Genomic DNA, 27,063 nt, shown 5'->3' on the forward strand with positions numbered 1-27,063 from the left:
ACCCAATACTGTTTCCCTCTCCTCCGTGAGTCTACTTCCTCCCAGAGGAGAAAGTCCTTTCAACCGTATTGGCCGCAACGTAGGGCCGAGTTAGGGGGCCGATGGCAACTCGGAATCGGAGTTTTAGTCAGGCAGTACACCGGGCGCCTAGCTGGAGCTAGGCTGCTGGAGGAAAAGTCCTTTGCCCGCTGCCCCCACAGGAAGCTCTTTCTTCGTTCGTCCCTTTCATCTCAAGATGGTGGCTTTCCGGGCAGTTGGCCTCAGCCGCTTCAGTGAGTCCAGGGCGCTGAGCTCTTCAGGTGAGGCCCTGCGAATGGCAACGCGCAGCCCGGGTGGATTTCTTGCGGAAAGTGGGGCGGCCCCGGAGCCCCTTCGCTGCCGCCTCCCGTCCCTGCCCCGGGACGCGGCCTGGAATGCGGGAGGCGGGAGTGATGCTGTCCTGGGATCCGGGCTTCTCTGTCCTAGCGCTGGGACGGACACTTTCTCTTTCACGACCCCGAGTCCTGCAGCGATTTCAGGCTCTGTGATCCCTAACGTATCTGGGTACTGTCCACTTGATCTGGCACTTGGCGCAGGTCTCCCTGTCGCACTTCTGTGTTCACGCCTGTTTTATTTACTTTCTTGATAGCCTTGGACTTATCACTACCAGATCAGGAGTTCCAGGAGGACTGGGACAGGTCCAGTCTGTCACATACATCCCTCCACAGCACCTTGCCTGCAACAAAAGCCAGCTTAAAAACTTAGATGGCATTAACGAACCTTGCGAATTTCGGCGCTCTTAGCTCTTTTCCCTCGAAACCATTTTTCTGCACGTTAACACGATTCAGTAGGAACCTTAACTTTTGCATTTCCAATAATCCCATTGTGAACGCATAGTATATTAAATTTCAAGGGAAGGTTCTGCAACTTGATAAATATTTTTTAGATGCAAAAACCTTTATGTTAAGGACAAAATTTTGCATAATGTTAAGAACTACTTCTAAGATTATTTCTGACGATGCGCAGTTAGCTTGCATTAGCTAGCTTCAGGCTGGCAGTTAAGGGTTAAAGTGGGTGCTTGTGGAAAATCAAGCATTTTCCGCCTGTCTCAAATCTGCAAGGTAAATGGGACTTTTTATTGCACGTTTTACTTAAACCGGTTACTTAATTAGAAATTTAATTTGTAATATGCCTTTCTCCTGAACCGCTAGGATGGTACGCTGTTAGCTGGAGTCTCCCTTTCCTGTAAGGGATTAATTTTGTATGAATGAATGTTTATCTGTTTTCTTATTTCAACCGGGGTATTTAGTCTCCACAAGAAAGCTGTGTGTGTGTACCAATAATAATATTACAAAAATATTGAAGTGTTTTACACATTGGGGCAAGGGATTAAGAAAAAAGAACCACCCATTCTCTTCCTACTCACATAACTACTGTTAGTTAGCATTTGGTCACGTTAACCGTATGGTTTTGTTTTGTTTTCCTGTTTTCCACATTTATGGTTTAATACTTTAAAAAAGGTCAAATGTGTATTTTTACACTTGCCCCTTCATTTGTTTTAAGGTACTTCTATGTTTTAGCAGTTGGTGTGACACTGAGCTGGTAATCATGCCCTGTGGTTTCTAGTCACTAACTAGCTATGTGACTTTGAACAAATATTTTATTCTAATTCTCACAGGGCTTTATTTTCCTCACCAGTAAAGTAAGTCACTGAGACTTTGGGTTTTCTTTGACATTAAAAATAGCATGACAGAGCAATTAAAAGCACTAAAGTTGGACTATGCCTTCTAGGTTTCAATCTGGCTGTGCCTTTTACTCTCTGTTGACCTTGGGCAATTAATTTCTATGTATGTTTTTTCCTTTGTGAGATGGGGAATAACACCTTCTTGTGAGGTTTAAAGGAGTTATTTTAGGTGTACAGCAGTTTTTTCATGAAGTCAGTCAGCCATTGTTAAGTCTTCCCTGCCCTAAAGAAGCAAGACTGAGTATTCTGGAAGTAATTTTTGCATTTCAGATGTATAATAAAAAGTGAGAAGCTTAGTTTTTCTATATTTTTGTATAGAAATATTTACACACACATAAAAATATATATATATATGTTTTGCATTGTGTTTTCACCAGTAAAAAAATATGCCTTAGTATAGTTATGGCCCATTTTAATAACAATTTGTAAATTTTCAGAGAAAGTCTGGAAAGTCAATGTAAAATACGTGCACACCTGAATTGCCATTTAGACTCAACTGAATAGTCCTTCACCCTGAAAATCTGTGCCAAGGCATTGCCAAGCATTTAATGAGATTATGACATTTACCAGTGGATGATTAAATTCTCTTGAAACTAGTTTCTAATTCTTGAAGTTGTAACCCATTCTGTCTCTGAGTACTATAGTTCTGAATATGACTGTCACATGAAAATCACCTACCTCAATGAAAATATCTTGTTCTCCATTCCTACCCTTGAGCTACATGCCTTAGTAGCTCAAGTAGATTAAAAAAATTTTTTAATTGAAACATAGTTAATACACAATCCGACATTGCTTTCAAATATAGAACACAGTGGTTCAGCAGTTACCCATATTACTAAGCATCACCACTCCTAATGCAGTTACTGTCTGTCAACATACAAAGGTGTTACAGAACCATTGACTGTATTCCCCATGCAGGCTGTACATTTAAATTTGACTCTCAAATCCCTTAATCCTGTCCCTTCTCCCAGAATTGAATATTGGGAAAAGTTGTTGATTGTTACAACCAAAGTTGGAAGTTACATGTTCATATTTGAAATTTATATCAGCATAATCCACCCCTCTCCACTGCTGTGGTCTTAAGTTATTAGGTGTCTTATTGAGTTACATTATTAAAATGATTAAAAAGTAGGACAAAGGTTTCTCTCCTTATTGCTAGCACAGTAGATGTAGGCTACAGTTCACCCGGTGCTCTAATGTAAGCTCTTCTGATTAGGTAAAGCATCCTAAGGCTAGATGCCAACAGCAGAGCTTCCTTGTACTCCAACTTGGTTTTGTTGACTAGTTTAGGATTCTTTTCCAGATATGTTTGCACATTTACTAACTTTCGTGTCGTTTCTGTTTCTCTATTATTTAGAAGAAGGTTTGTGTAGATGTGGGTGCGGCAAAGGTCGTTTAGTGGGGTAGAGTTTAAAATAATTTTAACTAAGCTAATGAGCACCCACCTGTTGTCTCAAATATTTGGTCTTTAAAATTGTAACCCCTTCCTAAGCTCCCTCACCGGTTCCATTTTCTCTTTTGCTTAAGACCTTATCTTCTAACAGACCAATTTACATATTTTGTTTCTTGGTTTTTGTGTTCCTGCTCCATCCCTCCCACACTATTCCCAGTCAGCCCATTCCTACTCTAATCTGCTTTACCCTGCTAGCAAGAATTGCCTATTCCCTGGCTCCCCTCCCCTGGCATTTCTACATTACAGGCAAACTGCTTTTTTGTCCAGGCCTCTTTTTACTTCTTCATTATCTCTGCTGAATAGGAACTAATTCTTCCCAGATGTTCTATCCCCCTGTCAGCATAGAATATAAACTTTTTTTGTCTTTGTTCATTCCAAGTTCAAACCTAGAACTGTACATGACATACCGTAGGTCACAATAAATTTTTGTTGTTGAAGGAATGACTGTGAGATGATGTTGGAAGAGATTACAGTTGCAGGAAATACCTGATACAGATCCAGCGATTAGAGGACAAAACAGTAAATAATAGAAATCAAAATTTGGGCAGGAAAGGGAAAGGCCATTGTAGATCTCAAGATCAGGCTTTGAGGAAAGGTTGGAGTCATGACACAAATATAAAGAAGGAAGAGTGATAAGTGTAGATGATACAGATTTCCAATGATGGAAAAGGGAGGAAGGGAAACATATCATTGGTGAAGTAGAGGCACTGGGGATTGAGGAGATAGCTGGCTCCTATCTTAACTTACTTGTGTGTAGCCACTTGAGTTAACAGCTACCTTTACAATCATGACATCACTTTTATTTCAGTCTTCATGACAATGCTAAAATGCACTAAGAGACTCGTACATGGTCATACAAGTAGTAAATGATAATTTTGATGTTTCAGCCCAAGTCTTTTGACTCTTAGGTCCTTTGTCTTTGCGCTAAGACAGCTTGACTTGGATTGCTTAATGAAAAATGCAGTCAGGACTCGAGATCACCCACTTTGTTTCTGCTGCCATCTACATGGTTTTCTTTTTTTAATAATAGGTCGCTTTGCCTTTCAAACCAGTATAAATCTGCTGTTTTCTGTGCTTGCTTTTCCCCTTTAAGAACTGCTTGACAGAGAGAAAGATGGAGGAAGAGTGAGCATTAACTACTACCGATGGGCCTCTTCTCCACTCCACCATCAGTGGGTTCTCCAGATTAATGTTCTCACATGCCCATTTGATTGCTGTCCACTTCAGTTACTTTTTTAAAAAGTACAGATTCTGAGGCCCAGCCACTTTGATTCTGATCCTGCTGTCCCAGGTTGTCTGTCACTCAGGGATCTGTGGGTGTATTTGAGCCTCCCCAACTGATTCCCATGGCCAATACAGTCTTGCCACTTTTCAGTACTGCCATGAGAGTCACAGTCCGGCTGGGTATGTTGGATATTCTCTTGGGTCCTGCTTTGGTGGTATGGAATAATTCCCCGGTCCAGAAGAGTTCTTGCTTCTTGGTCAAGCACAGACCATCCTTAACTTGGAACTGGATGTGGTTCTAGGGTTTGTTTATAAATCACACAGAAAGTCTTTTTAATTGAGTTGATGTTTTAAATTGTATTTGAAATACTACTGTGATATAAAATAACCAACGTGGTTTGATTTCTTGTCCATTGTCCTTGATAATGATTGCATGCTAAGGCAAAGTCGTAGGCTTGTTTGACATCCCTCAAAATATGGTCCAGATAAAGAAAGGTAGGAGATTTACAGAATGAGACAGAAAGCACAGAGAGAGCAGGTGTTCACAAGCTGGTGGAAAAGGTTTAGCCACTGATATTGGTAGGGAGTTTAACTTTTTTTTTTTCTAACACTAGCACTCTTAAATTAGGCAGGCATTCCACATTCCTAAATTACGTTTGTGGATTCCAAGACCATTTAGCCCATATAGTAACCCCAATGCAGTATACGGCAATGAAAATTAGAAATAAAAATGTTTTAATACAAGTAATTAAGGATTAAAATAATACTTGGGGAAAGCTGGTGTAATTAGGGGAGCTACATGAAGGAACCACTGGATATTAGTTTTGTTTTTTGTTTTTTTTTGAGATGTAATTGACATAGTGTATGTTATATTAGTTTCAGGTATATAGCATGGTGGTTTGACATTTGAATACACTGGAAAATGCTCACTACAATAAGTCTTGTCATCATCTCTCACCATACTAAGTTAATACAGTATTATTGACCATATTCTCCATGCTGTACATTACTTCCCTGTGACTTACTTATTTTATAACTAGAAGTTTGTACTTTAATCTGCATCACACATTTCATACCTCCCTCTCCGCTCCCCTCTGGCAATCACCAGCCTGTTCTCTATGAGTCTGGGTTCTGTTTGGTTTTGTTTATTTTTTGCATTCCACATATAATCAGGCAGTATTTGTCTTTCTCTCACTATTTCACTACTAGTTCTTTCTTGCCTGTGATACTAATTTAAAACTTATGCCTTTTCAGAATTCGAAATAACAGTCATAACCATGCTCATGGACCTGCAGAGAAGTATGCAAGAGATAACAGATGAAGTTATAAGGGAATTTAGAGAAATAAAAGAATCTCTGGCAGGACTTAAAAGCACTCTGAAAGAGGTGAAAGAGATCATTAATGGAACAGAAATAAGACAGCAGGAAGACAGAGAAGCTGAGGCACAGAGAGATAAAAGGATCTCCAGGAATGAAAGAAAATTAAGAGAACTGTGTGACCAATTCAGACGCAACAATATTCGCATTATAGGGGTACCAGAAGGAGAAGAGAGAGAAAAAGGGATAGAAAGTGTCTTTGGAGAAATAATTGCTGAAAACTTCCCCACACTGGGAAAGGAAATAGTCTCTCAGACAATGGAAGCCCACAGATCTCCCAACACATGGGACCCCAGGAGGACAACACCAAGACATATAATAATTAAAATGGCAAAGATCAAAGACAAGGACAGAATCTTAAAGGCAGCCAGAGAGAGAAAAAAGGTCACGTACAAAGGAAAACCCATCAGGCTATCATCAGACTTCTCAGAGGAAACCTTACAGGCCAGAAGAGAATGGCATGATATATTTAATGCAATGAAACAGAAGGGCCTTGAACCAAGAATACTGTATCCAGCACGGTTATCATTTAAATATGAAGGAGGGATTAAACAATTCCCAGACAAGCAAAAGTTGAGGGAATTTGCCTCCCACAAGCCACCTCTACAGGGTATTTTAAAGGGACTGCTCTAGATGGAAGCACTCCTAAGGCCAAATAGATATAACCAGAGAAAATAAAATCACACCACAGAAAGCAGACCCACCAAATATGTAACCAAAGGCAAAAAATAAAATCAACTATTCACAAAAGCAGTCAAAGAAAACACAACAGAGTACAGAATAAAACACCTAACATATAAAGAATGGAGGAGGATTAAGAAGGTGGAAAAATAAAGAATCATCAGGCTGTGTTTATAAAAGCTCAATAAGCGAGTTAAGATAGACAGATAGTAAAGAAGCTACCGTTGAACCTTTGGTAATCACGAATCTAAAGTTGGCAAAGGCAATATGTACGTATCTGAATAATCACCCTAAATGTGAATAGACTAAATTCACCAATCAAATGACATAGAGTAATGAAATGGATAAAAAAGCAAGGCCCATCTATATGCCGCTTACAAGAAACTCACTTCAAACCCAGTGACAAGCACAGACTAAAAACCAAGGGATGGAGAATGATACTTCATTGAAACAATAGGGAGAAAAAAGGACGTGTTGCAGTACTTATGTCAGAGAAAATAGACTTCAAAACAAAGAAAGTAACAAGACAAAGAAGGACATTACATAATGAGAAAGGGGTCAGTACAACAAGACGATATAATCATTATAAATATATATGCACCCAATATAGGAGCCGCAACATATGTGAAAGAAATACTGACTGAATTAAAGGAAGAAATAGAATGCAATACATTCATTCTAGGAGACTTCAACACACCACTCACTCGAAGGGACAGATCCAGCAGACAGAAAATAAGTAAGGACACAGGCACTGAACAACACACTAGAACAGATGGACCGAACAGACATCTACAGAACTCTACACCCAATAACAGTAGGATTAACATTCTTCTCATGTGCACATGGAACATTTTCTGGAATAGACCACATACTAGGGCAGAAAAAGAGCCTAAGTTAATTCCAAAAGATTGAAATTCTACCAACCAACATCTCACACCTCAAAGGTAGAAAACTAGAAATAAATATTACAAAGAAAACAAAAAGACACAGAAACACATAGAGGCCCAACAACATGCTCCTAAATAATCAATGGATCAATGACAAAATTAAAATAGAGATCAAGCAATATATGGACACAAATGACAGCAACAGCACAAAGCCCCAACTTCTGTGGGACGTGGCGAAGGCAGTTCTAAGAGGAAAGTATATAGTAATCCAGGCCTATTTAAAGAAGGAAGGACAATACCAAATGAATAGGCTAAAGTCACAATTATTGAAACTGGAAAAAGAACAAATGAGGCCCAAAGTCAGCAGAAGGTTGACATAATAAAGATCAGAGAAAAATAAAAAGTTACAAAAAAGTCAATGAAACCAAGAGCTGGTTCTTTGAGAGAATAAACAAAATAGATAATCCCCTAGCCATACTTATTAAGAGAAAAAGAGAATCTACTCAAGTCAACAGAATCACAAATGAGAAAGGAAAAATCATGACGGACTCCACAAAAATACAAAGATTTATTAGAGAATACTACAAAAATGTATATGCTAACAAGCTGGAAAACCTAGAAAAAGTGGACAACTTCCTTAAAAAATACAAGCTTCCAGGACTGGCCAAGGAAGAAACAAAATCTAAACAGACCAATTACCAGCAACAAAATTGACTCGGTAATCAAAACACTACCCAAGAATAAAACCCCCGGGCCAGATTGATCCACCTCTGAATTTTGTCAGACATATAGAGAAGACATAATACCCATACTCCGTAAAGTTTTCCAAAAAATACAAGAGGAGGGAAAACTCACAAACTCGTTTTATGAAACCAACATCACCCTAATACCAAAACCAGGCAAAGACCCCACCGAAAAAGAAAATTACAGACCAATATCCCTGTTGAACATAGATGCAAAAATACTCAACAAAATATCAGCAAACCGACTTCAAAAATACATCAAAGGAATCATACAGCACAATCAAGTGGGACTCATCTCAGCGATTCAAGGATGGTACAACATTCGAAAATCCATCAACATCATCCACATCAATAAAAAGGAGAAAACCACACGATCATTTCCATAGATGCTGAGAAAGCATTTGAACAAAATTAAACCTCCATTCATGATAAAAACTCTAAAAAAAAATCGGTATAGAAGGCAAGTACAACATAATAAAGCCCATATATGAGAAACTCACAGCCAACATTATACTTTACAGTGAGAAGCTGAAAGCTTTTCCTCCAATATTGGGAATAAGACAGGAATGCCCAATCTCCCCACTGTTATTCAACATAGTATTGGAGGTCCTAGCCACAGCAATCAGGCAAAATGAAATACAACGCATCCAGATTGGTAAAGAAGAAGTCAAACTCACTATTTGCAGATAACATGATTTGTACATAACCCTAAAGACTCCATGCCAAATCTACTAGAACAAATACCCAAATTCAGCAAAGTTGCAGGATACAAAATCAATACACAGACATCTGTTCCTTTCCTATACACTAATGATGAACTAACAGAAAGGGAAATCAGGAAAACAATTGCATTCACAATTACCTCAAAAAGAATACCTAGGAAAAGACCTAACCAAGGAAGTGAAAGACCTATACCGTGAAAACTACAAGGCACTCAGGAGAAATTAAAGAGGACACTAACAAATGGATACTCATTCCATTCTCTTCACCAGGTAGAATTAATATTGTCAAAATGGCCATCCTGCCTAGACCAATATGCAAATTCAATGTAATGCCTATCAAAATACCAACAACATTGTTCAACAAACTGAAACAAATAATTTAAAAATTCACATGGAACCACAAAAGACCCCGAATAGCCAAAGCAATCCTGTGAAGGAAGAATAAAACGGGGCATCTCACTTCCCAACTTCAAGCTATACTACAGAGCCAAATTTATCAAGACAATTTGGTGCTGGCACAAGAATGGACCCACGGACGAATGGAAAAGAATAGAGTCCAGATATTAACCCAAACATATACGGTCAATAAATATATGATAAAGGAGCCATGGACATACAATGGGCAAATGACAGCCTTTTCAACAGCTGGTGTCAGCAAAACTGTACAGCTACATGTAAGAGAATGAAACTGGATCATTGTCTAATCCCTTACACTAAATTCAAAATGGATCAAAGACCTGAATGTAAGTCATCAAACCATCAAAGACTTAGGAAAAAACAGGCAAAAATCTCTTGGACATGAACATGAGCGAATTCTTCATGCACATATCTTCCTACGCAAGGGAAAAAAAAGCAAAAATGAACAACTAGGAAGACATCAAACTGAAAATCTGTGAAGCAAAGAACACCAGCAATAGAAAAAAAAAAGGCATCGTATAGTATGGGAGAATATATTCATAAATCACAGATCCAATAAAGCGTTAACATCCAAAATATATAAACAACTCATGCACCTCAATAAACAAAAAGCAAATAATCCAGTCAAAAAATGGTCAGATGAAATGAACAGACAGTTCTCCAAAGATGAAATTCAGTAGGCCAACAGACACATGAAAAGATACTAGTGAAATGTAAATTAAAACCACTATGAGATATGACCTCACACCAGTCAGGATGGCCAGCATCGAAAAGAAAGCAAAAAATGTTGACAAGTATGTAGGGAAAGGCAAACCCTCCTACACTGCTGGTGGGAATGTAAATTAGGTCAACCATTGTGGAAAGCAATATCAAGGTACCTCAAAATTCCATTCCTAGGAATTTATCCTAAGAATGCAGTATCCCCATTTGAAAAAGACATGTGTACCCCTATGTTTATCACAGCTCAATTTACAATAGCCAAGAATTGGAAGCAACCTAAGTGTCCATCAGTAGATGAATGGATAAAGATGTGCTACATATACACAGTGGAATGTTATTCAGCCATAAGAAACCAAATCCTACCATTTGCAAAAATATGGATGGAGCTGGAGGGTATTATGCTCAGTGAAATAAGCCAGGTGGAGAAAGACAATTATTGAATTTCACTCATGTGTGGAGTATAAGAACTAAGAAAAAACTGAAGGAGCAAAAGAGCAGCAGACTCATAGAACCCAAGAATGGACTAACAGTTACCAAAGGAAAAGGGACCAGGGAGGATGGATGGGAAGGGAGGGAGAAGGCGGGTGGGGAGAAGGGCATTACGTTTAGCATGTATAATGTCTGGGGTGTGTACACAGAAGGCTGTACAGCACAGAGGACAGTGATTCTACCGCATCTTTACTGATGGACAGTGACTGCAATGGGGTATGTGGGGGGATCTTGGTGTTGGGGAGAGTCTAGTAAATAATATTCCTCATGTAATTGTAGATTAATAATACCAAAATAAAAAAATTAAACAAAAATTGCTTGTTGCCTTATAGCAAATCACAAAAAACAGCAGCTAAACTAATAGCCATTTATTTGCTCATAATTCTGTGGGGCAGCAATTTGGGCTGGGCTTAACTGGGCAGCTCTGCCAGTCTTGCTGGTCTTATTACTGTTCCGAGAAGTCTTAAGTAGAAGCTGTAAGGCCTTTCAAGGCCTAGGCTCACAGTCACGCAATGTCACTTCTGTCTTATTCTACCAGACAAAGCAAATCACAAGGCCAGCCCAGATTCAGGGAAAGGCAAACAGATTCCACCTCTTAGTGGATAGAATGGCAAAGTTCCCTTGCATGGAACCTGCACAGAAGGATGGGAGGAATTATTGCAACCGTATTTGCACAGAATCTACCACTTGAGATTAGATGCTAAAACTCAATGACAAGGGAATAAGCAAACCGCTTTAGGAGGAGACTTGGAAACCAGTAAGTTACACTTTAATTGTTTTAAGGTATGGAGAAACAGAATGTCAAAACAAACTGAAGTGGTAAAAAACCGCATCACAAGGCCTTTTTCAGCCACCAAAAGCCATCTCTTACGTCCAAACTTCCCTCTCACCCTTCCACCATATTCAGTTTGGTTTCCAGCGGCATTGACTCCACTGGATTCTCTGCTTCTAGGCTCCTCCACTAAGTTGCAATACCAGTTGACACTTTTAGTCTTCTTATTTGACTTCCTAGTTTACAGTACCTGGAACGTCTCCTTGGATCACCATACTCCCTCGATTGCTCTGAATTACTTTTGTCTTTCATCTCTGATTCCTCTTCTCAACACCTGTACACCCACACATACACGAGCTTGACCTCACAGGAATACAAGAATATTCATAAATCCTCAGTCACTTCAGGCTGTATTTATAGTTTCTATTCCTTTGTTCATGCCTGGCTAACTCCCTCTGAGCCTTCAAGATTCTCATTAAGTTTCATCTCTTCCAAGAAAACTTTTGCTCCCATTTCCAACCCATTTCCACTTCATCCAGTAACAGTCCACTCTGTTCCTCTGTACTCCCACAGCATCCAGGGTATACATCTTTCCTCATACTCATATGTTATGAAATTATCTTAACTGTCTTAACTGGACTATAAGTGCCTTGAAGGTAAAGACCACATCTGGATACCCTACATCTGTACATAGCATAATGCCTCATACTCAGTAAGCCCTCAGTAAGCTTTTGTTGAATTAAATTGAACTGAGGAAATTAAGAAATACATGTTGCTGGCACCAAGTGCTATAAAACTTCATATTCATTGATTAGTAATCCCACCTTGGGAGACTATACTTCCAGGAAATAATCTAAAAGAGAAGAATGTTACAATGATTTGTAAGGAATCATATTTGTCGCTGCAGAAGAAAAATGCAAGCAATCAAAATGCCCAATGAAATAAGGACCCAAATGGTAAACTGATAAATCAATGTGATAAAAGTTCAATACGTGCAGGTTTTCCAGGACAGCCTTGGGTGCGGATACCTCTCCTGGATGGCCCTGGCTCTTCCTGTTGTCTTGGAGACTGAAAAGCTGGTGATACTGTAGCTCCAGCAACAGCAGATGCTTGTGGGGCTCAACACACAGCCCTTGGGAAGAATGCCAAGGGATCTACCTTCTCTGGACCAATCTAGAGTGCTGCTGCTCTAGTTGAGCTGACTTGGTGGGTAAAACTTGAAATTCACTAGTGTTTGAATCACTGATTTTTTTATTACTTTCATTTTTATTTTACATTTGATGCATTGATCTATCTAAACCTGGTGAGAGCTCTCCCTCCGTCTCAGAGTCCCAACCCTATCTGCCCTCCCCACTGTCCTCCCTTCAATCTTCCAGAGAGCTTCAAGGTAGTCTTACTCCAGCTCTGGTCACCCCCAGCCCTTCACTAAGCTGCTCCTAATCAGATTCCCCCTCACTCTCCCGTTGTAGGATGGAAACTGATGCCACTAGGAGGGAAGATCTCTGACCAGTAACAACTGTTTGGTTGTTATTTTAGAGTGAAGATCTTAAGTAGGGTAATGGGCACTTTATGAATCAGAGCGTATGCATTAGAGCTGCAATATAAAGCAGCCACTGTGGGTTCCTGTGTGTTGGAGAGGAGGTGGGAGGGCGCACAGCAGGGTCAGCCACAGGATGGGACTGAGGGTGTCAGAGACGAGCTCATTTCCTCTATGCATTTTGACTGTTAAGACTGTGTTTTAAAAAATGAAAATCATAGAAAAAAAAAGTCAGTGCTCACTTTTTGTCTTTAAATATTAAGATGGTTCAAACTGGAAGAAAAAAAGGAGAAAACAACTGTTTCTAAATATGTACTATATACTGCATCTATAAACTTATCTGTTAGCAGAAAAGGTATAAGGATGAGTCAATGCTCTCTTTAATAGTCAAGACCAGGAAAGGTTCCTTGTCCCTCTATTTAGCAGCTGCATCATCACACATTTTAACTATAACGAATAGAAAGTGATGTACCCAGTTTCCATGTACAACTCCACGAATTAAAAGATAATTATCTTTTACTGGATGTGCTTCAGATCTTTTTTTTTGGTTTCAGCTAAAGCTCCAGCTCTACCCCATCTCTTTCCCTTTTGTCCCCAGAGTTAACCACTATTTGAAGTTATTATTCCTGTTCATATTTTTATACTTCTATTACAGATGTTCACATTGAGAATCAATACAGTATTATTTTGTGCACATGTGTGCAAGTGTGCGTGTGTGTAATGGTATGCCACTATTCCAAACCTCTTAGATTTTTTATACTTACAATGTTTTGAGGTTGATCCATATAAATATGCATAGCTAGTTCATTTTCATTTCTGCATGGTTTTCAAGCATGGAAGTCTATTGTAGAACTATCTACCGTTTGTTTAACCATTCTTCTGAGGGACAGTAAGTCATTTCCACTTTGGCCATTCTTTGGTGACGCGGTCCAGCCACGCCAAGTCGAGCAGGTCCTGAAGTGCGGAAGGGGGGCAAAGAAAACAGAAAGAACTGGGAGGACTGATGCTCCTGCACATCACCAGCAAAGCTTTATTGGGTACCAGGGTATTTATACAGCAAACACATACACGATTTCAGAAAATAGGCTTATCCAATAAACAGTCAAGCACAGTATTGATGTCAGCGGCTGCCGGGCAAAGGTAGGCACAGCAGGGCTCCTTCAGTTGCTCCTGGAATGCGTGAACAGGATGTTCTTTGTTCTCCATTCCTGCCACATCAACAAGTGGGGGAAGGGGCATACCCTGCTCCCCACGTCTCCCCCTTTTTTTATTTTATAAGAGGGTGACAGTGCCTGTCTTAGGTGTTCCTGGATGGCTCATCTGGACGTACCCATCATTGGTACCCACATTCCATCATGAGGGCCCTGACTTAGGTTGCCAGGTCTCCAAGACACTTACCCATCATTGACTATCCTGTTCCCTTCTCAATATCTGGCATCAGGGGGTGACTTTTCAGCTGAGGCATATGTAGCTCTGCACCAAGGTGCAGAAATGCTTTTAAACTCATTTTTAGGAAACAAGGCAACAAGAACACAATGAGAAACATACACACAATGGCTGCACATAATGATAACAGAAAATGAGGCAAGACTTTAGAATTTATGATTTACAAGTGGGGGGGGGGCATCTGCAATTTCAAATGATGCAGGTCTCTTAAGGCTTGCCGGATGAGTTTCCACATGCTGCAAAGGACACAAGGCCCTAGTAACAGCAACAAAAGCTATAAAATGCTTAGGGTTAAGAGACGTGCGGCAGCATGCCAGAGACTATTCAGGGAGTCCCTGAACACGTCTTTTATCCGATTTAATATATCAGATGCAGTTTTGGTTGCAAATAATATTTAAAGAGTTCTGTGGTGGCCGGGGATATAACTCCCCCTTTTGTTTTTTCCAAATGAGCTTTAAGGGTGCCGTGGGCACGTTTTACAGTGCTTTCCCTTGTGGATTATATGGTATCTTAGTTTTGTGGGAAATATGCATTACATGGCTGAGATCGAACATGTTGAAAGACAGACATAATTTGAATATATATATATAGGTTTTAACAAACTACTAGTTAAGTTCCTTACATACATTAACAGAATAGGAATACAGATACATAACAAAGACAGACTTACAATTACTAGTTATCTCTAATGAAATTTAAAAAACTAGTTAGATAGCTTAGGCATTTGTAAAAACTTATTGACAATATGAGGGATATCATCTAATTGATTTTGGGTAGTTTGAGAAAAATCAGACAAATTGAAACAGCACATTTTTGGAAATTGTTCACATCTTACATGCTCTTAACAGCAGACAGTCCACAGCACCGCGATTCTGAAGCACCACAGCTCGCAATTCTCTAGTTCTTGGTTGAGTTCAGATAATACAGAAGCAGTCAAATTTGTTGTTTTGCTATATGCACAGGCCAGAGTAGATATCTCTTTCTGCATTCCAATGACAAGTCTAGGAACTGGCAGGAGGAACGCAGCTGCAACTGCAACAGCGGGAGGATCTCAAAGTTTCAAGTTTTCATGACAATCAGATGGCAGAGCTCGGAGAAGTCTCTTGTGCTTATATTCAGGTGGTCTATTAGAGCAGGAAGAATGCGTCCCACCTCACAAACACCTTGATAGGGTGAATAAAGGGCTTGATATGTTTTGTTATTACACAAAAATACCCAACCATTTGGAAGTCTATATCTAGAAGACTATTTTACAATGACTGAAGAATTACAGTAAGAGGGTACATGAGTACAATCAATACATACACAATCAGTAATTATAGTAGTACTAACAGGTAAATTTAATTGGGCATCAGGAGTAAGCGTCTTAGGGGGAAGAGTGACATTTCTGTAACATAAAACATTCAGTAATAAAGTTTAGCATTATACTTTTTGACAGTGCTTTCCAGGTAAATGTATATCAGGTAAATAAGCCAAATTAGTCAAATATTTTCTTTGATGAGAAGAAATTCTCCTGATATGTTCCAGGGGCCCTCTGGAAAATATCAGAGTTAATTGAAAGGTAAAAATACCTTTTTAAATTTTGGTTCTGGGAAGCTGTCAAAAGCTTTTAAGGCACTTGCCTAAATAGAATTATAGTTATTAAATAACACTTATTATTTAGCCAGAATAATAATAAGAAAGTTTAAAAGCAAATGCAGAAGGTTACATAGTTAACAACACTTAGCTTACAGTCCTTTTAATATTAAGATCTCATTTTCTTAAATACTCAATTGATTGAGACTTTAAACATAAGAAACATTTAATAAACAAACAACTTTGCAATCTTTCAACATTAAAGGTAGACTAATAAACTCTTGTTCTTTTAACAAACAAAAATTTTAGTCTAGCTATGTACTTGATATCAAGATTTCTATGCTTTAATTTCACATAGCATGATTATATCTTTTCACATAGCATGATTATATCAATCTTTTATAAACCTTTTACAACTTTTACATTGTGTTTTCTTTCTTTGAACAAACAGCTGTACTTTAGAACAACAAAATAAATTTCTATTCTTTATACTTTCCCTTATTAAAACACACATCTGTAACATACTAAAATATTTTCCTTATTATATCAAGTAGTTTTCCTTAGAACTTAAAACTATTTGGTACATTAACTTTCAAAGAACACTGAAAAATATACCATTGTAAACTGTTACAATAGCATTCTTCAGATTGATACATTTATGAACATATTTTATCATTTTTGTAAATGTGCCTTATAGCACAATTTCTCATTAAGTACAAAATATGTCTATATAGCTTAGCAAACATTAAGAATATTGGTTACCACAAAAATTCTCAAGCTGTTTGCAGATACATACACTATTATACATTAATACAGTATTATTATTAAAAAGTTTACTTGCTACACTTGTTTACTTATTTTTAGCAACCATGCTAAATTACTTACAAAACTTTTACCAAACATTAGACAAAGTCAAGCTTTTCTTTAAGTGTTTTCTTGAAATATTTAACAGGTAACATCAACTTAAATGACTTTAAGTAAACTATGGCAGCTAATAACTATAAGGACATGTCCATATCAGTTAGGCTTAAATTAGCATTAATGCATAATATTTTTTATTAGATTTTCTGGAAGTTTTAGAATGTCCAATTTTCACAAGCGCTTGTTTTTGTTTTTGTTTTTTTTTGAGAAAATTGATAGCTTTATTCTGTTGAATCTCCCTAATAATAAACATGATGTATCTCTACATTTGTTTAGGTCTTCCTTTATTTCTGTTATGAGCATGTCATAATTTTCACATATGTATCCCATATATGTTTTATTATATGTATACCTAAATATTTTGTTCTTTTGGCTGGATTATAAATACTATTGTGCTTTTTATTTTTTATTTATTTATTTATTTATTTTTTGAGAGGGCATCTCTCATATTTATTGATCAAATGGTTGTAACAACAATAAAATTCTGTATAGGGGACTCATGCACAATCATTAATCAACCCCAAGCCTAATTCTCAACAGTCTCCAATCTTCTGAAGCATAATGAACAAGTTCTTACATGGTGAATAAATTCTTAAATAGTGAATAAGTTCTTACATGGTGAACAGTGCAAGGGCAGTCATCACAGAAACTTTCGGTTTTGATCACGCATCATGAACAATAAACAATCTGGTCAATTATGATTATTCGATTGATTTTTATCATTGATGTGTATGTAGGCCCCACATTTCTCCCTTATTATTATTATTATTTTTATTTTTAATAAAATGCTAAAGTGGTAAGTAGATGCAAGATAAAGGTAGAAAACATAGTTTAGTGCTGTAAGAAAACAAATGTAGATGATCAGGTGTGTGCCTATAGGCTAAGTATTAATCCAAGCTAGACAAGGGCAACAAAACATCCACGGATGCAGAGGATTTCTCTCAAAACAGGGGGGGTGAGGTTTTAAGCCTCACCTCTGTTGATCCCTAATTTCTCACCTGATGGCCCCCCTGCGACTGTGCCTGTATTAGGTTGTTCCTCCCTGAGGAATCTTACCCGTCTCTGGCTAACCAGTCATCTTCCGGGGCCATACAGGGAAATGTAAGGTTGGTAAGTGAGAGAGAAGCAATATTGTTTGAGAAGGTTAGCTTTTTACTTCTTTGCAGATTTCTGACCTCTGGGTTTTATGCCCACCATTTGTCTTGAGGTATCTTTACCACTTGGAAGAATTATGATACTCGGTAAATTCAATATGAGGCACGAATTCTATTTAAGGGTTGTAATTAGGAAGGAAGAAGAAAATCTATAGAAGTAGCAGACAGAAGAAAACATGGGACGATTGGTTATTTCTTTGACATATCTTCTTGTAGAGTAACTTAAGCATGTATAGCTTTTAAACTACTAATTAAATTCCGCACACACATTAACGTAATAGGAAAACAGTTACATAACCAAAGCAGATCTACAATTACCAGCCATCTCCAGTGAAACCAAGAAAACCAGTTAGGCACCCTAAGCATTTGTGAAAACTTATCTATGATATGATGGATATTGTCTAACTGAATTTGAAGAGTTTGAGAAAAATCAGACAATTTAAAACAACACATTCCTGGGAACTGTTCACATCCCATATGTTCTTTTAACAGTAGATAGTCTGTAGTCTCAAGATTTTGGAGCGCTGCAACTTGCACTTCTCCTAATTCTTGGTTGAGTTCCAACAGTACAGATCCAGTCAAATTTGTTGTTTTACTGTATGCACAGGCCAGCTTAGATATCTCCTTCTTCATTCCAATGGCAATTCCAGGAGCCAGTGGGATGAATGCAGCTACAACTGCAACAGCACCAGGATCTTTGTTGACATTTTTTGATGATCATCTTATGGAATGACTCTTCCAGACTATGTTGATGTTGGAACTTCTTCGTATTGTATCTTAGTTCATTTTCTGGGTAGCCAAATTAGGCTCTGATCCTCTGTATAAACACAAACAGACCCTTTGACCACACTTTGATATGCCCTTTATACCCTTGTGAAGAACTTATTGGAAGTCACCACACAGGAACTCCTTTTTTTTTTCAGGGAAAGGAACATTATCAGAGAAATGTACTTCCATAGCTGATCATCTGACACCCTTTAAATAATCAAAATTAAGGATATTTAAAGCATGCATTAATTGTTGATTTACAGTTAGTTTTATCCTATCAGGGTGTAATCCAACTTTTCTTTTTTTTTATCTTTAATCTACAATTACATGAAGAATATTATGTTTACTAGGCTCTCCCCTATACCAGGTCACCCCTATAAACCCCTTTACAGTCACTGTCCATCAGCATAACAAAATGCTATAGAATCACTACTTGTCTTCTCTGTGTTGTACAGCCCTCCTCTTTCTCCCACCCCACCCCTTTATGCATGCTAATCTTAATACCCCCCTTTTTCTCCCCCCCTTATCTCTCCCTACCCACCCTTCCTCCCCAGTCACTTTCCCGTTGGTACCTGTTAGTCCATTCTTGGGTTCTGTGATTCTGCTGCTGTTTTCTTCCTTCAGTTTTTCCTTTGTTCTTATACTCCACAGATGAGTGAAATCATTTGGTATTTCTCTTTCTCCACTTGACTTATTTCACTGAGCATAATACCCTCCAGCTCCATCCATGTTGCTGCAAATGGTAGGATTTTCCCTCTTCTTATGGCTGAGTAGCATTCCATTGTGTATATGTACCACATCTTCTTTATCCACTCATCTACCGATGGACACTTAGGTTGCTTCCAATTCTTGGCTATTGTAAATAGTGCTGCGATAAACATAGGGGTGCATCTGTCTTTCTCAAACTTGATTGCTGCGTTCTTAGGGTAAATTCCTAGGAGTGGAATTCCTGGGTCAAATGGTAGGTCTGTTTTGAGCATTTTGATGAACCTCCATACCACTTTCCACAATGGTTGAACTAATTTGCATTCCCACCAGCAGTGTAGGAGGGTTCCTCTTTCTCCACAGCCTCACCAACATTTGTTGTTGTTTGTCTTTTGGATGGCAGCCATCTTTACTGGTGTGAGGTGATATCTCATTGTAGTTTTAATTTGCATTTCTCTGATAATTAGCGATGTGGAGCATCTTTTCATGTGTCTGTTGGCCATCTGTACTTCTTTTTTGGAGAACTGTCTGTACAGTTCTTCTGCCATTTTTTAATTGGATTATTTTTTTTTTGTTTGTTGAGGCATGTGAGCTCTTTATATATTTTGGATGTCAAGCCTTTATCAGATCTGTCATTTACAAATATATTCTCCCATACTGTAGGGTTCCTTTTTGTTCTATTGATGGTGTCTTTTGATGTACAGAAGCTTTTCAGCTTAATATAGTCCCACTTGTTCATTTTTGCTGTTGTTTTCTTTGCCCAGGGAGATATGTTCATGAAGAAGTCACTAATGTTTATGTCCAAGAGATTTTTGCCTATGCTTTTTTCTAAGAGTTTTATGGTTTCATGACTTACATTCAGGTCTTTGATCCATTTTGAATTGACTTGTGTATGGGGTTAGACAATGGTCCAGTTTCATTCTCCTACATGTAGCTGTCCAGTTTTGCCAGCACCATCTGTTGAAGAGACTGTTATTTCGCCATTGTATGTCCATGGCTCCTTTATCAAATATTAGTTGACCGTATATGTTTGGGTTAATGTCTGGAGTCTCTAATCTGTTCCACTGGTCTGTGGCTCTGTTCTTGTACCAGTACCAAATAGTCTTGATTACTATGGCTTTGTAGTACAGCTTGAAGTTGGGGAGTGAGATCCCCCCTACTTTATTGTTCTTTCTCAGGATTGCTTTGGCTATTCAGGGTCTTTGGTGTTTCCATATGAATTTTTGAATTATTTGTTCCAGTTCATTGAAGAATGTTGCTGGTAATTTGATAGGGATTGCATCAAATCTGTATATTGCTTTGGGCAGGATGGTCATTTTTATGATATTAATTCTTCCTAGCCATGGGATGAGTTTCCATTTGTTAGTGTCCCCTTTAATTTCTCTTAAGAGTGACTTGTAGTTTTCAAGGTATAGGTCTTTCACTTATTTGGTTAGGTTTATTCCTAGGTATTTTATTCTTTTTGATGCAGTTGTGAATGTAATTGTTTTCCTGATTTCTCTTTCTATTGGTTCATTGTTAGTGTATAGGAAAGCTACAGATTTCTGTGTGTTAATTTTGTATCCTGCAACTTTGCTGTATTCCAATATCAGTTCTAGTAGTTTTGGAGTGGAGTCTTTAGGTTTTTTAATGTACAATATCATAACATCTGCAAATAGTGACAGTTTAACTTCTTCTTTACCAATCTGGATTCCTTGTATTTCTTTGTTTTGTCTGATTGCCGTGGCTAGGACCTCCAGTACTATGTTAAATAACAGTGGGGAGAGCGGGTATCCCTGTCTAGTTCCCGATCTCAGAGGAAAAGCTTTCAGGTTCTCGCTGTTCAATGTAATGTTGGCTATGGGTTTATTATATCTGGCCTTTATTATGTTGAGGTACTTGCCCTCTATTCCCATTTTGCTGAGAGTTTTTATCATGAATGGATGTTGAACTTTGTCAAATGCTTTTTCAGCATCTATGGAGATGATCATGTGGTTTTTGTCTTTCTCTTTGTTGATGTGGTGGATGATGTTGATGGATTTTCGAATGTTGTACCATCCTTGCATCCCTGGGATGAACCGCACTTGGTCATGGTGTATGATCCTTTTGATATACTGTTGAATTCTGTTTGCTAATATTTTATTGAGTATTTCTGCATCTACATTCATCAGGGATATTGGTCTGTAATTTTTTTTGTCGGGGTCTTTGCCTGGTTTTGGTATTAGGGTGATGTTGGCTTCATAGAATGAGTTTGGAAGTATTCCCTCCTCTTCTATTTTTTGGAAAACTTTAAGGAGAATGGGTGTTATGTTTTCTCTGTGTGTCTGAAAAAATTCCGAGGTAAATCCGTCCAGCCCCGGTGTTTTGTTCTTGGGTAGTTTTTTGATTACCGTTTCAATTTCTTTACTCGTGATGGGTTTGTTTAACTTCTGTGTTTCTTCCTTGGTCAGTCTTGGAAGGTTGTGTTTTTCTAGGAAGTTGTCCATTTCTTCTACGTTCTCCAGCTTGTTGGCATATAGGTTTTCATAGTAGTCTTTAATAATTCTTTATTTCTGAATTTCTGTGGAGTCTGTCGTGATTTTTCAGTTCTCATTTCTGATTCTGTTGATTTGTGTTGATTCTCTTTTTCTCTTAATAAGTTTGGCTAGAGGCTTATCTATTTTGTTTATTTTCTCAAAGAACCAGCTCTTGGTTTCATTGATTTTTTCTATTGTTTTATTCTTCTCAATTTTGTTATTTCTTCTCTCATCTTTATTATGTCCCTCCTTCTGCTGACTTTAGGCCTCATTTGTTCTTCTTTTTCAGTTTCAATAATTGTGATATTAGACTATTCATTTGGGATTGTTCTTCCTTCTTCAGGTGTGCCTGCATCACTATATACTTTCCTCTTAAGACTGGTTTAACTGTGTCCCACAGAACTTGGGGCTTAGTGTTGTTGTTGTCATTTGTTTCTATATATTCCTTGATCTCTATTTTTATTTGTTCATTGATCCATTGATTATTTAGAAGCATGTTGTTAAGCCTCCATGTGTTTGTGAGCCTTTTTGTTTTCTTCATACAATTTATTTCTAGTTATATACCTCTGTGGTCTGAAAAATTGGTTGGTAGAATTTCAATATTTTGGAATTTACTGAGGGTCTTTTTGTGAGCTAGTATGTGGTCTATTCTGGAGAATGTTCCATGTGCACTTGAGAAGAATGTATATCCTGTTGCTTTTGGATGTAGAGTTCTATAGATGTCTATTAGGTCCATCTGTTCTACTGTGTTGTTCAGGGCCTCCATGTCCTTACTTATTTTCTGCCCGGTGGATCTATCCTTTGGGGTGAGTGGTGTGTGGAAGTCTCCTAAACTGAATGCATTGCAGTCTATTTCCCCCTTTAGTTCTGTTAATATTTGTTTCACATATGCTGGTGCTTCTGTTTTGGGTGCATATATATTTAGAATGGTTATATCCTCTTGTTGGACTGAGCCCTTTATCATTATGTAATGTCTTTCTTTATCTCTTGTGACTTTCTTTGTTTTGAAGTCTATTTTTTCTGAAATTAGTACTGCAACCCCTGCTTTGTTCTCTCTGTTGTTTGCCTGAAATATGTTTTTCCATCCCTTGGCTTTTAGTCTATGCATGTCTTTGGGTTTGAGGTTTCTTGTAAGCAGCATATAGATGGATCTTGCTTTTTTATCCATTCTATTACTCTGTGTCTTTTGATTGGTGCATTAAGTCCATTTACATTTAGGGTGACTATTGAGAGATATGTACTTATTGCCATTGCAGGCTTTAAATTCGTGGTTACCAAAGGTTCAAGGTTAGCCTCTTTAGTATCTTACTGTCTAACTTAGCTCAGTTATTGAGCTGTTATATACACTGTCTGGAGATTCTTTTCTTCTCTCCCTTCTTATTGCTCCTCCTCCTTTCTTCATATGTTGTGTGTTTTGTTCTGTGCTCTTTTTAGGAGTGCTCCCATCTAAAGCAGTCCCTGTAAGATGCCCTGTAGAGGTGGTTTGTGGGAAGTAAATTCCCTCAGCTATTGCTTATCTGGGGATTGTTTAATCCCACCATCATATTTAAATGATAGTCGTGCTGGATACAGTATCCTTGGTTCAAGGCCCTTCTGTTTCATTGTATTAAATATATCATGCCATTCTCTTCTGGACAGTAGGGTTTCTGTCGAGAAGTCTGATGTTAGCCTGATGGGTTTTCATTTATAGGTGACCTTTTTCTGTCTAGCTGCCTTTAAAACTCTTTCCTTGTCCTTGATCTTTGCCATTTTAATTATTATGTGTCTTGGTGTTGTCCTCCTTGGATCCTTTTTGTTGGGGGTTCTGTGTATTTCTGTGGTCTGTTCGATTATTTCCTCCCCCAGTTTGGGGAAGTTCTCAGGAATTATTTCTTCAAAGACACTTTCTATCCCTTTTTCTCTCTCTTCTTCTTCTGGTACCCCTATAACATGGATATTGTTCCTTTTGGATGGGTCACACAGTTCTCTTAATATTGTTTCATTCCTGGAGATCCTTTTATCTCTCTCTGTGTCAGCTTCTATGCATTCCTGTTCTCTGGTTTCTACTCCTTCAATGGCCTCTTGTATCTTATCCATTCTGCTTATAAGTCCTTCCAGAGTTTGTTTCACTTCTGTAATCTTCTTCCTGGCATCTGTGATTTCCCTCCAGACTTCATCCCATTGCTCTTGCATTTTTCTCTGTATCTCGGTCAGCATGTTTATGATTTTATTTTGAATTCTTTTTCAGGAAGACTGGTTAGGTCTGTCTCCTTCTGTGGTGTTGCCTCTGTGATCTTGGTTTTCCTGTAATTTTGCCTTTTCATGTTGATAGAAAAATTTGCAGAGCTGGGACTAGTGATGGCAGGAAGAACTTCCCTTCTTGTTGGTTTGTGGCCTTCCTCTCCTGGGAGAACAGTGACCTCTAGTGGCTTGTGCTGGGCAGCTGCTCGCATGCAGGGCTTTTGCTTCCTGCCCGGCCGCTATGCCGTTCATCTCCGCTGTTGCTGTGGGCATGACCTGGTGCTCTGGCTGCTGCTCCAAAATGGTGTAGACCCATTGGAGGGGGAGTGGCCAGGAGGCTATTTATCTCCGTAAGGGGCCTCCGTGCTCCCTGCTGCCCAGGGGTTTAGAGTGTCCAGAGATCCCCAGCTTCCCTACCTATGGGCTAAGTGTCCCTCCCTGCCCCTTTCAGACTTCCAGAAAGCACTCGCCAAAACAAAACGACAACAACAACAACAACAAAAAATGGCTGCTCATATTTCTTTGTTCTCCTGTGCCAGCCTCAGGTACCCGCTCACTGGTCTTGCTGCCCTGTTTCCCTAGTATTGGGGTCCCTGTCCCTTTAAGACTTCCTAAAAGCACTCGCCAAAAAAAAGAAAAAGAAAAAAAATGGCCGCTCGCATTTTTTTCTCTGGTGCTGGCCTCAGGCACCCGCCCACTGTTCTTGCTGCCCTGTTTCCTTAGTATCCAGGACCCCATGCATGCACTGTGTCTACACTCTGGTCCTGATGGCTGGGTCTGGGTGTTCAGCAGTCCTGGGCTCCCTCTCCTTACCTGCTCTGACTCTTCTCCTCCCACTGGGAGCTGTGGGGAGGGGCACTTGTGCCCCATGTGGCTGGGGCTTGTATCTTACCCCTTTGCGAGGTGCTGGGTTCTCGCAGTTGTGGCTGTGGTCTGGATTTTGTCCTGTGTCCTCTGTTCTCTATTCTAGGAAGAGTTTTCTTTGTTATATTTTCATAGATATATGTGGTTTAGGGAGGAGATTTCTGCTGCTCTACTCACGTCACCATCTTGGCTCCCACACAAGCGCTTGTTTTTAAATCAATTTTATTAATACCTTCCAGAGGTAGAAAATATTTTTTTGTTACACACTTAGACACACAAACATACAGACCGTGATATAATGACTACAGTTAGCAACACTTTTCATGTAAAAACATATACACAGACAAACTGACATAAAGATTTGAGTTTCTAATATTTAATGGTTTTCTTTCTTCTTAGTTTATCTGATTAAAAGTACTTCAGTTTTCCTGAAGGAACAAAACAGCAGCGGAATCACAGAACCCAAGAATGGACTAACAGGTACCAAAGGGAAAGGGACTGGGGAGGATGGGTGGGTAGGCAGGGATAATGGGGGGTGGGGACGAAGAAGGGGGATATTAAGATTAGCATGCATGGGGGATGGGAGAAAGGGGAGGGCTGTGCAACAGAGAGAAGACAAGTAGTGATTCTACAACATTTTGCTATGCTGATGGACAGTGACTGTAAAGGGGTTTATAGGGGGGACCTGGTATAGGGGAGAGCCTAGTAAACAAAATATTCTTCATGTAATTGTAGATTAAAGATAACAAAAAAAAGAAAGAAATAAAAGTGGGATTACTCCTTGATAGGATAAAATTAACTGTAAATCAACTATTAATGCATGCTTTAAAAATCCTTAATTTTCATCACTTAAAGGGTGTCAGATGATTGGCTATGGAGGTACATTTTTCTGATAATATTCCTTTCTCTTAAAAAAAAGAAAAGAGCAGTTCCTTTGTGGTGACCTCCAGTGAGTTCTACACGATGTTATAAAGGGCATATCAAAGTGTGGGCAAAGGGTCTGTTTGTGTTTATACAGAGGATCAAAGCCAAATTTGTCTACCCAGAAAATGAACTAAGATACGATATGAAGAACTTCCAACATCAGCACTCTCTGGAAGAGTCATACCAGAAGATGATCATCAAAAAAACCTCAACAAAGATTCAGGCAATGCTGCAGTTGTAGCTGCCTTCATCCCACCGGTTCCTGGACTTGCCATTGGAATGAAGAAGAAGATATCTAAGCTGGCCTGTGCATACAGTAAAACAACAAATTTGACTGGATCTGTATTGTTGGAACTCAACCAAGAATTAGGAGAAGTGCAAGTTGTAGCGCTCAAAAATCTTACGACTACAGACTATCTACTGTTAAAAGAACATATGGGATGTGAACAATCCCCAAGAATGGGTTGTTTTAATTTGTCTGATTTCTCTCAGACTGTTCAAGTTCAGTTGGACAATATCCACCATATCATAGATAAGTTTTCACAAATGCCTAGGGTGCCTAACTGGTTTTCTTGGTTTCACTGGAGATGGCTGGTAATTATAGGTCTGCTTTGGTTATGTAACTGTATTCCTATTATTTTAATGTGTGTACGCAATTTAATTCATAGTTTCAAACCTATACATGCTTAAGTTACTCTACAAGAAGATGTGTCAAAGAAATAATCAATCTTCCCATGTTTTCTTCCGTCTACTACTCCTATAGCTATTCTTCTTCCTTTCTAATTGCAACCCTTAAATAGAATTTGTGCCTCATATCGAATTTACTGAGTATCATAATTCTTCCAAGTGATAAAGATACCTCAAGACAAATACTGGGCATAAAAGTCACAGGGCATAAATCTGCAAAGAAGTAAAAAGCTAACCTTTTCAAACAATATTGCCTCTCTCTCACTTACCAACTTTACATTTCCCTGTATGGCCCCGGAAGATGACTGGTTAGCCAGAGACGGGTAAGATTCCTCAAGGGAGGAACAACCTAATACCGGCACAGTCGCAGGGGGGCCATCAGGTGAGAAATTAGGGATCAACAGAGGTGAGGCTTAGAACCTCACCTCCCCTGTTTTGAGAGAAATCTTCTGCATCCATGGATGTTTTATTGCCCTTGTCTAGCTTGGATTAATACTTAGTCTACAGGCACAGAACTGATCATCTACATTTGCTCTCTTACAGCACTAAATTATGTTTTC

The 27,063-nt window shown here is 38.7% G+C and overlaps 1 long non-coding RNA gene across 2 annotated transcripts; it reads left to right on the plus strand.

The window, feature by feature from the left end:
- Positions 1 to 143: 143 nt before the first annotated feature.
- LOC140844131 (uncharacterized) lies at positions 144 to 26,235 on the plus strand. 2 transcript variants are annotated; one of them, XR_012122379.1, is made up of 4 exons: positions 146 to 299; positions 5,655 to 12,413; positions 25,292 to 25,372; positions 25,939 to 26,235. It is a non-coding gene; the product is annotated as an uncharacterized lncRNA (long non-coding RNA). The 2 variants fall into 2 exon arrangements; XR_012122380.1 differs by lacking the exons at positions 25,292 to 25,372; positions 25,939 to 26,235 and having other exon boundaries at positions 144 to 299; positions 5,655 to 10,749.
- Positions 26,236 to 27,063: the final 828 nt, after the last annotated feature.

The sequence above is a fragment of the Manis javanica genome, chromosome 1, assembly GCF_040802235.1.
Source record: "Manis javanica isolate MJ-LG chromosome 1, MJ_LKY, whole genome shotgun sequence".
NCBI classification, from domain to species: Eukaryota; Metazoa; Chordata; class Mammalia; order Pholidota; family Manidae; genus Manis; species Manis javanica.